Genomic DNA, 11,691 nt, shown 5'->3' on the forward strand with positions numbered 1-11,691 from the left:
AGTATATATTGGTAAATATTTGAAGAGGGATAATTTCTATGGCAACTTGAACAGTGACCTCTTGCTCTCCTATTTCAATAAAATCTTCACAGCTGAGTTCCTCTGAGAATCTAACAATCTAACAATTCAACCACCTCTGCTTTATAGCCAGGTCTTGATTTATATTTCTTAACAGCAGAGATTTGTGACAGCTGTAGCTTACAAAAATTCCTGCTTTATTGATATTAAACACCTGTATGGAAATAGTAACCTCCCTCTTCAATGATTTCAGTTAGCTTTTCCAGGAACTCATTCAATGCTTTTGTGCCAGGACCTGCAGATATTCCCTCCCCCAATTCTGATTTTGTAGCAAAATTTATTTCTCTTGAAAAAAAGGTCCATCTAGTCAAAGCTATGGTTCTTCCAGTAGTCATGTATGGATGTGAGAGTTGGACTATAAAGAAAGCTGAGCACCGAAGAACTGATGCTTTTGAACTGTGGTGTTGGAGAAGGCTCTGGAGAGTCCCTTGGACTGCAAGGAGATCCAACCAGTCCATCCTCAAGGAAATCAGTCCTAAATATTCATTGGAAGGACTGATGCTGAAGCTGAAACTCCAACTTTGGCCACTTGATGTGAAGAACTGACTCACTGAAAAAGACCCTGATGTTGGGAAGGATTGAAGGCCGGAGGAGAAGGGGATGACAGAGGATGAGATGGTTGGATGGCATCACCGACTCAATGGACATGAGTTTGAGTAAACTCCGGGAGTTGGTGATGGACAGGGAGGCCTGGTGTGCTGCAGTCCATGGGGTCGCAAAGAATCAGACACGACTGAGCGACTGAACTGAACTAAACTGAACTGAAACAGAAGTATACTTTGGTCAGGATGAAATGCTTTCTTTTAATTGCTCACTCTATTTTTATGTGAGAGACAGTATTTTTGTCAAAAATTATTGCTTGGCTCGTTATGCATTAATGGAGTCAAGTATCTTATTTATTTATTTATTTTTAGCTGTGCTATGTGGCTTGCGGAATCGTAGTTCCCCAACCAGGGATTGACCCTGGCCATGACAGTGAGAGCTCTGAGTCATAATTGCTGGACCACCAGGTCATTCCCTAAAATATCATTTTCAAGTTATAGTCTTTCTTGATTCTTTATTGATTTGGCATTACTTTTCTCATATATTGGGGAAAGTGAAAATGTTTTTCAAATTTGAAGAAAACTGATCAAAAAAAGTGAAGAGTGTTGTAAAGGGGATCAGATATTGTCACTTCCTCATTCAAAACTTTTCAGTGCTTTCCCATCTCACTCAGACTAGCAACCAAAATATTTACCATGACCTCCAAGACCTTATGTAATTGAATCCTTGCCTAACCCTCCCACTCTGTTTTTATTCTTCTCCTTATTCACCCTTACTTCAGCTTATTATCAATTGTTGTTCAGTTGCTAAGTTGTGTCTGACTCTTTGCAAACCCAAGGACTGTAGCATGCCAGGTTCCTCTGTCCTTCCCCATCTCCTGGAGTTTGCTCAAACTCGTGTCCGATGAGTTGGTGATGCTATCTAACCATTTCATCTTCTGCTGCCCAATTCTTTTGCCTTCAGTTTTTCCTAGAATCAGGGTCTTTTCCAGTAAGTCAGTTCTTTGCATCAGGTACTCAAAGTATTGGAGCTTCAGTTTCAGCATCAGTTGATTTCCTTTAGGATTGACTGATTTGATCTCCTTGCAGTCCAAGGGACTCTCAAGAGTCCTCTCCAGCACCACGATTCAAAAGCATCAATTCTTTGGCACTCAGCCTTCTTTATGGTCCAACTCTCACATCCGTAAATGACTACTGGAAAAACCATAGCTTTGAGTGCACAAACTTTTGTTTGCAAAGTGATATCTCTCCTTTATAATATTCTGTCTAGGTTTGTCATAGCTTTCCTTCTGAGGAGCAAGCATCTTTTAATTTCATGGCTGCAGTCACCATCCGCAGTGATTTTAGAGCCCAAGAAAGAAAATATGTCACTTTCCACTTTTTCCCCATCTATTTGCCATGAAGTGATGGGACCATATGACATGATCTTAGTTTTTTGAATGTTGAGTTTTAAGCTAGCTTTTTCAACACTATTTTTCAACATCATTAGCCATTAGGAAAATTGTAGTGTAAGTGCCTGACAATTAGCTTTTTTTATTATAATGTAAATGCCTGTCATCAAGCTTTTGATTACTGAAGTGTCCATTTCAAAAACATTCATCTCGAATAAACACATTGCCAGCTACACAAAGAGATAAAGAGCCAGGCCGTCCCACTCCTGAAGTTCCCCTTTTAGAAAGCTCTGGACGACCTAGATAACTGAAAGCATGAGTGACCCTGTTTTTTCCTTCCTGTGCTTTGATCCGCACTTCTAAGTTTTAAATTCCCCAATAAAGAATGAACCTGTGAAATCCTGAGTACTCCATCCTCAATCCCAATAAGGGCAGAACTCCAGATTCACATTCTGTCCCCCTACCCCCCCCTACCCATGACCTCTCCGTGTGGCCATTATGTGCTATGTACCATCCAGAACTTATGAGCAATGAACCCTGTTTTTCTAAAGTTCCCTGATGGTTCTTGCTAACGTTCATCTTACAGTCATAATAAGAACCACAAGAACTGGTCCAGTCTAGCCACAACATCAGCTCTGCTTAGGGAAATGTCCCTGGGGGCTTGTCCTCAAGTAGTAGGGCCCAGGTGAGTGCCCCTAGATATTTTAACTGAAAACGTCACCATTGGTGTGCTGAAACTGATCCTCCCAATTTCAAATTAAAACTGCAGTGAGATAGCACTACACATGTATCAGAATGGCTAAAATAAAATCAGTAACAATATCAAATACTGGCTAAGATGCAGGGAAACTTACTCCTTCATATATTGCTGATGGGAATGTAAAAATTATATAGTCACTTTAGAAAATCATGTGACAATTTCTTATAAAACTAAATATGCAATTACTTATATAGCCCATGATTGCACTCCTAGGCATTTATGACAGAAAAATAAAACATGTTCACACAAAAACTTATACATGGTTGTTTACAGAAAGTTTACTGACAATACCCCAAACTGGAAGCAATCCAAATAGTTTTCATTGGGTGAGTGGTTAAACTTTTGCACATTCAGACCATGGAATACTCAGCAATAAAAAGGAATGAACTGTTGATATATGACACCTTGGATGAATGTTAAGGGCGTTGGCTTCAGGACCACTCCCTACTTCATCCCCTTGCAGATATCCAAATCTGCAAATATTCAAGCCCCTTATGTAAAATGATGTAGTATTTGCATATAACCTATGCATGTGTGTGTGTGTGTGTGTGTTAATTGCTCAGTTGTGTCTGACTCTTTGCAACCCCATGGATTGTAGCCTGCCAGGATCCTCTGTCCACGGAATTTTCCAGGCAAGAATACTGGAGTGGGTTGCCATTCCTTTCTCCAGGGGATCTTCCCAACCTAGGGATTGAACCCAAGTCTCTTACATTGCAGGCAGATTCTTTACCATCTGAGCTGACAGGGATGCCCAACATATGCATATCCTCCTTTATATATTATTATTTTAAATTTTATTTCATTTATTTTATTGAGGTATAGTTGATTTGTAATATTATATTAGTTTCTGGTGTACAACATATTGATTCAAAATTTTAATGGATTATATTATTTTTATAGTTATTATGAAATATTGGCTATATTCCTTATGATGTACAATATATCCTTGTAGTTAATTTATTTTATGTACAGTAATTTGTATCTGTTAATCCTCTACTTCTATCTTTCCCCTCCCCTCTTCTCTCTTCCTATGGTAACCACTAGTTTGTTCTCTATATCTGTGAATCTGTTTCTTTTTGTTATATTCACTAGTCTGTTGTAGTTTTTAGATTCCACATACAGGTGATAACATACAATGTTTGTCTTTCTCTGTTTATTTCACTAAGCGTAATACCCTCCAGGCCCATCCATGTTGTTGTAAATGGCAAAATTTCATTATTTTTTATGGCTGAGTAGTATTCCACTGTGTATATATACATATATGTAGGTTTCCCTGGTTGTTTAGTTGGTAAAGAATCCACCTGCAATGCAAGAGACTTGGGTTCCATCCCTGGGTTGGGAAGATCCCCGAGAGGAGAGAATGGCAACCCACTCCAGTATTCTTGCCTGGAGAATCCCCATGGATAGAGGAGCCTGGCAGGCTACAGTCCATGGGGTCGCAGAGAGTTGGACATGACTGAGTGACTAAGCATAGCACTATTTACATACACACACACACACACACACACACACACACACACACACACCATATGATGGACTTCCCTGGTAGCTCAGCAGTAAAGAATCTGCCTGCCAATGCCGGAAACATGGCTTTGATCTATGGGTTGGTTGGGAAGATCCCCTAGAGGAGGGCATGGCAACCCACTCCAGTATTCTTGCTTGGGAAATCTCATGGACAGAGGCTCCTAGAGATCTACAGTCCCTGGGATCGCAGAGTCGGACAGGACTGAAGCCACTTTGCATGCATGCACATGGCAGTTCTAGTTTTAGTTTTTTTGAGGAAACTTCATACTATTGTTATTTTTCCATAGTGACTACACCAAATTACATTCCCACTAACAGTGTACAAGGATTCCCATTTCTCCACATCTTTGCTGATGTTTGTTATTTGTAGTCTTTTTGAGGATATCCATACTGACAGGAGTGAGGTGCTATCTCATTGTGGTTTTTATTTGCACTTCTCTAATGATTAGCCACGTTGAACACCTTTTCATGCACCTGATACATCAGTTCAGTTCAGTCACTCAGTCTTGTCTGACTTTTTGAGACCCCATGATTGCAGCACACCAGGCTTCCCTGTCCATCACCAATTCCCGGAACTTATGTCCATCGAGTCAGTGATGCCATCCAACCATCTCATCCTCTGTCATCCCCTTCTCCTCTCACCTTCAGTCTTTCCCAGCATCAGGGTCTTTTTCAATGAGTCAGTTCTTTGCATCAGGTGGCCAAAGTATTGGAGTTTCAGCTTCAACATCGGTCCTTCCAATGAATATTCAAGACTGATTTCCTTGAGAATGGACTGGTTGCATCTCATTGCAGTCCAAGGGACTCTCCAGAGTCTTCTCCAACACCACAGTTTAAAAGCATCAATTCTTCAGCGCTCAGCTTTCTTTACAGTCCAACTCTCACATCCATACATGACTATGGAAAAACCGTAGCTTTGACTAGACGGACCTTTGTCGGCAAAGTGATGTCTCTGCTTTTCAATATGCTGTCTAGGTTGGTCATAACTTTTCTTCTAAGGAGCAAGCATCTTTTAATTTCATGGCTACAATCACCATCTGTAGTGATTTTAGAACCCCCCCAAAATAAAATTTGTCACTGTTTCCATTGTTTCCTCATCTATTTGCTATGAAGTGATGAGACCAGATGCCATGATCTTAGTTTTCTGAATGTTGAGTTTTAAGCCAACTTTTTCACTCTCCTCTTTCACTTCTATCAGGAGGCTCTTTAGTTCTTCTTTGCTTTCCACCATAATAAACCTGATACATAATACCTAATACTTAATATAATGCCATGTAAGTAGTTTTTTGCTTGTGGCTAATTCAAGTTTTTCTTTTTGGAACTTTCTGGAATTTTTCTCTGTTTCAAATATTTTTGACCTAACAATATTTTTGATCTGTGGTTGAATCTGTGGATGCAGAAATCTTGGATACAGAAGGTTGACTGTAATATCCTTGAAATGACAAAACAATATAAATGGAGAACAGGTCAGTCATTGCTAAGAGACAGGCATGAATGTGGAGGTGTGTGATTATACAGGTGTATTATGAGGGAGTTCCTCTATGGTGATGAAACAGTTCTATATCATGATGATCATGGGGTTACACTAATTTATATATGGGATCAAATTGTGTAGATACACATGCACACTCACACACAAATGAGTATGTATAAAAATGGTGAAAACTGAATAAAGCCTGTAGTTTAACATGGGTGTCAATTTCCTGTTTTGATATTGTCCTACAATTATATAAGATAACCATTGTGGGAAGCTGGGTAAAGGGCTAAATGGACTCTATTTTTTGCAGCTTCCTGTGAATCTACAGTCTTTTCAAAATAGTAAGTGTTAACATTTTTAATTGTGATTTCCAAACTTTAATACAGCTCATACTTTTCCCCTTAAACTAAATGGTTATTTTTTCGAGGTATAATCCTTATTACAACCAAGCAGAACTGTGTGAGGCCCTCTTAGGAACAGACGCTCCCTTCCGCCAATGTCCCCTGCCTGCATCTTGTTTGTAGGAGAAACTTGGCATCTCTGACTCCATAATGTAACTATGTTTTCTGCTGCTTGAATCCCTGAGTCATAAACCTCTGCTTAGCCCTGCATGTAGACATGTTAATCACTAAAGGAGTTTTGCTTACAGCTTAGGATTTCTGCAAACATTGTCTTACCTGAAACTTGTCTCCCACAAGGAAATAAGAAAGTATGAACAAAAATTGTCTTATCAAGATTTAAAGGAACATCATGACCAGACTCACATCAACCAAAGTCAACTGGCTAAGAGCAAAGAGTTTTCACCACCATCCTTAGACCCTTCTTGGCTCCTGGATGTCACTTATTGATCTTAACCCCCTTCTGCTTCCGCTTTCCTGAGAATAAAAAAAGTTTGAATTCTACCATGAATTGAGATGGTTCTTTGAGACATCAATTAGCCACCTTTTTGGTTTGCTAATTTTCTGAATAAAATAGCTTTTCCTTGCCCCAGCACTTTGTCTCAATTTACTGGCCTGTCTGTAACTTGGTTACAATATATCATAAAATACACCATTTTAAAGTGTAAAATTTAATGAATTTTAGCATGTTCACAAGGTTGTACAGCCATTGTGCATGTGTGCTCAGTCGCTTCAGTCATGTCTGACTCTTTGCAACCCTGTGGACTGTGGTCTGCCAGGCTCTTTTTTCCATGGGATTCTCCAGGCAAGAATACTAGAGTGGGTTTCCAGGCTCTCCTCCAGGAGATCTTGCCGACCCGGGGATCGAACCTGTGTCTCTTACATCTCCTGCATTGGCAGGCGGGTTCTTTACCCAATGAGCCACCAAGGAAGCCCTGTGCAACCATCACTTCTATCTAATTGCACAATATTTTCATTACCTCAAAAAGAAACCCTGTACCCATTAGCAGTCACTCCCCATCACTTCTTTCTCCAGGCCCTGACAATGACTCTGTTTCTCTTTCTGTCTCTCACTGTATCTGTATATTTGCCTATTCTGAACATTTCATGGAAGTGGAAATATGTGATATATAGCTTTGTGTTTCTGGCTTCTTTTTCTTAGTATAATGTTTGTAAGGCTCATCTTGTGGCATGTACTTCATTCCTTTTATGGCTGAATGATATTTCATTGTATAGCTGTACCACATTTTTTTTCTCCATCCATCAACTAATGAACCTATGTGTTGTTTCCACTTTTTTGCTATTAGAGGCTTACGTTGGAGATGTTGTGGGTTCAGTTCCATGCCACTACAATAAAGCAAATGCTGCAATAAGGTAAGTCACATCAATTTTTTTGTTTCCCAGTGCATGTAAAAGTCATGATACATAATTTATTAAGTGTGAGGTAGCATTATGTCTAAAAAAATGTACATACCTTAATTAAGAAATAGTTTATTGATGAAAAAGGCTATTATCTGAGCCTTCAGTGAGTTATACTAGTAACATCAAAGATCATTGACCACAGATCACCATAACAAGCATAATAATGAAGAAAAAGCTTGAGGTATTGCAAGAATTACCAAAATGTGACACAGAGACAGGAGTGAGCAAATACTGTTGGGAAAATTGTGCTGATAGGTGTGCTCCACATAGTGTTGCCACAAACTTTCAATTTCTAAAAATTGCATTATCCACAAAGCACAATAAATTGAAACACAATAAAATGAAGCATGCCTGTGTAAATAGTTGTGCTGTGATCATCCATACACAAATTTTTGTGTTACCATGTGTTTTCAGTTCTTTGAGTATATATGTGGGAGTGGAATTGCTGGATCATGTGATAACTGACTCGATGGACATGAGTTTGAGCAAGCTCTGGGAGTTGGTGATGGACATGGAAGCCTGGTGTGTTGCAGTCCATGGGGTCGCAAAGAGTCAGACACAACTGAGTGACTGAACTGACTGATGATAACTTTGTTTAAATTTTTGATGAACTGCCAAGCTGTTTTCCAAAGGGGCTGTCCTATTTTTATGTTCCTATCAGCAATGCCTTAAAGGCTCCAGTTTCTCCATATCCTCACAAATACTTATTACTGTCTCCTTTTTTATTAAAGTCATCCTGACCCTCTTACACTGTTGGTGAGAATGCAAACTAGTACAGCCATTATGGAGAACAGTGTGGAGATTCCTTAAAAAACTGGAAATAGAACTGCCATATGACCCAGCAATCCCACTGCTGGGCATACACACCGAGGAAACCAGAAATGAAAGAGACACATGTACCCCAACATTCATCACAGCACTGTTTACAATAGCCAGGACATGGAAGCAACCTAGATGTCCATTGGCAGACGAATGGACAAGAAAGCTGTGGTACATATACACAATGGAATATTACTCAGCCATTAAAAAGAATACTCTTGAATCAGTTCTAATGAGGTGGATGAAACTGGAGCCTATTATACAGAGTGAAGTAAGTCAGAAAGAAAAACACCAATACAGAATACTAACGCACATATATGGAATTTAGAAATATGGTAATGATGACCCTATATGCGAGACAGCAAAAGAGACACAGATGTAAAGAACAGTCTTTTGGACTCTGTGGGAGAAGGCAAGGGTGGGATGATTTGAGAGGGTAGCATTGAAACATGTATATTATCATATGTGAAGTGGATCTCCAGTCCAGGTTCAATGCATGAGACAGGGTGCTCCGGGCTGGTGCACTGGGATGACCCTGGGGGATGGTATGGGGAGGGAGGTGGGAGGGGGGTTCTGGATGGGGAACACATGTGCACCCGTGGCTAACTCATGTCCATGTATGGCAAAACCCACTACAATATTGTAAAGTAATTAGCCTCCAATTAAAATAAATAAATTAATTTAAAAAATACAAAGTCATCCTGAAGTAAAGAAGTGGAGTGAAGTGAAGTCGGTTAGTTATGTCCGACGAGGATGTGAAATGGTATCCCATTGTAGTTTTGTATTGGCTATGTGAAAGTCGTTCAGTCGTGTCCAATTCTTTGCAACCCCATGGGCTGTACAGTTCATGGAATTCTCCAGGCCAGAATCCTGGAGTAGGTAGCCATTCCCTTCTCCAGGGGATCTTCCCAACCCAGGGAATGAACCCAGGTCTCCCACATTGCAGGCAGATTCTTTACTGTCTGAGCCACCAGGGACACAAAAAGCCCAAGTTTTGTATTACCTGTCTGTAATAGTTATTAATAGGTGAGCATCTTTGTATGGGCTTCCCTGGTGGCTCAGCAAGTTAAGAATCCACCTATAATGTGGGAGACCTGGGTTCAAGACCTGGGTTCGATCCCTGGGTTGGGAAGATCCCCTGGAGAAGGGAAAGGCTACCCACTCCAGTATTCTGGCCTGGAGAATTCCATGGACTATATAGTCCATGAGGTCACAAAGAGTCGGACACGACTGAGTGACTTTCACTTCTTTCATTTGTTTATCTTCCTTGGAGGAATATGTCTATTCAAATACTTTGCCCATTTTTTTCCTTTGCCCATTTTTAATTGGATTGTCATTTGTTGTTGAGTTGTAAGTTGTTCTGGATACTAGATTCTCATCAGATACATTATTTGCAAGTTTCTGCTGTTCTGTGTATTGTCTTTTCACTTTCTTGATAGTGTCCTTTGAAGCACAAAAGTGTCTAATTTTAATTTTTTATATAATTTTATTTATTTATTTTTGGCTGTGCTGGGCCTTCATTGCTGTGTGGGCTTTTCTCTAGTTGCAGAGAGTGGGGGCTACTTTCTAGTTGTGGTGCATGGGCTTCTCATTGCTGTGGCTTTTCTTGTTGTGAAGCATGGGCGTATGGTGCACAGGCTTCAGTAGTTCCAGCATGTGGGCTCAGTAGTTGTGGCTCCTGGGGTCTAGAGCACACATTCAATAGTTGTGGCACATAGGCTTAGTTGCTCTGAGGCATGTGGGATTTTCCTGGATCAGGGATGGAACCCGTGTCTCCTGCACTGGCAGTTGGATTCTTTACCACTGAGTCACCAGGGAAGCCCTAATTTTAATTTTAATGAAGTTCAACTTATCTGCTTTTTTTTTTATTGTTTTTCATGTTATATGTAAGAAATCATTGCCAAATCCAAGGCCAGCAAACTACCCTAGGTTTTCTTCCAAGAGTTACAGTTTAAGCTCTCACTGTAGGTGTTTGATCCTCTTTGAGTTAATTTTCATATATGGTATGAGGTAGGGTTCCAACTTCATCCTTTTCAATGTGAACATCCAGTTGTACCTGCATCATTTATTAGACTACTCTCCCTGCACCATTGAATTTTCTTGGCACCCTTGGCAAAAATTAACCATAAATGTAGAGTTTGTTTCTGGACTCTCAATTCCATTCTGTTGCTATAAAAAGTTTATTTAATTAATACATTATTTCCATGAGGCTTAACCTAGGACCACTTGGAGTAGAATCCCTATCATTTTACCCACACTTACGATCTAATTTAAGTAGGGTGCAATGGGACCTAATTTAGGGAAATGAAGCTGATTGATTAATAGGTCTCCAGGAAATGAGGAATAGGAGGTGTGGTGGGTTTTGTATTAGAAACAGCTTTAGAGTGGCTTTGAGCAAATTACTTCACCTCTAGGAGTTTTGTGTGTGTGTGTGAGTCACTCAACCATGTCCAGCTCTTTGTGACCCCATGGACTGTGTAGCCCTCCAGGCCCCTCTGTCCATGGGATTCTCCAGGCAAGAATACTGGAGTGGATTGCCATTTCCATCTCCAGGGGATCGTCCCAACCCAGGGATTGAACCTGGGTCTCCCGCACTGAGGGCAGATTCTCTACTGTCTGAACCACCTGGGAAGCCCCAGCTACTGTGAAATGGAGATGGTGGCAATCTCGAGGGGTGTTAGCATTCAGAGACAGAGGCTGTGAAAATGATGGCATAGTCTCTGGTACATGGTAGGTTCTTTATTATTACTATTTTGTTGGCTATGCCACGTGGCTCTTGGGATCTTATTTCCCCAACCAGGGATTGAAACTGGGCCCCAATGAAAGGGCTGAATACTAACCACTGGACCACCAAGGAATTCCTCTCAGTAGGTTCCTGACATAAAGTACACTCACAGCTGGTACGTGGTCTTGTAAGTGCCCTCCCTCCTGACCCAGGGTGGTTATGTGGGATCAGGAGATATGGGCTACTCAGGTTCTCATGGTTCTACCCTGTGTCCTCCACTGTGCAGCAGTTTTGATTCCATCCCTCCACCTTTCTACCAGGTGCAGAATAAAATGGGCTTCCCAGGCAGTGCAGTAGTAAAGAATCCACCTGCCAATGCAGGAGATGCAAGCGACACAGTTTCGATCCCTGGGTTGGAAAGATCCCCTGGAGAAGGAAATGGCAACCCACTCCAGTATTCTTGCCTGGAAAATCCCATGGACAGAGGAACCTGGCGGGCTATAGTCCATAGGATTGCAAAGTGTCAGACATGACTGAGTGACTGAGAACAAACAC

The 11,691-nt window shown here is 40.7% G+C and overlaps 1 long non-coding RNA gene across 1 annotated transcript; it reads left to right on the forward strand.

Moving 5' to 3' along the window:
• The first annotated feature begins 6,051 nt into the window (after nt 1-6,051).
• Nucleotides 6,052-8,149, forward strand: LOC133052314 (uncharacterized). Its single transcript, XR_009692025.1, has 3 exons — nt 6,052-6,113; nt 7,478-7,544; nt 8,007-8,149. It is a non-coding gene; the product is annotated as an uncharacterized LOC133052314 (long non-coding RNA).
• Nucleotides 8,150-11,691: the final 3,542 nt, after the last annotated feature.

This window comes from Dama dama, chromosome X (genome assembly GCF_033118175.1).
Source record: "Dama dama isolate Ldn47 chromosome X, ASM3311817v1, whole genome shotgun sequence".
NCBI classification, from domain to species: domain Eukaryota; kingdom Metazoa; phylum Chordata; class Mammalia; order Artiodactyla; family Cervidae; genus Dama; species Dama dama.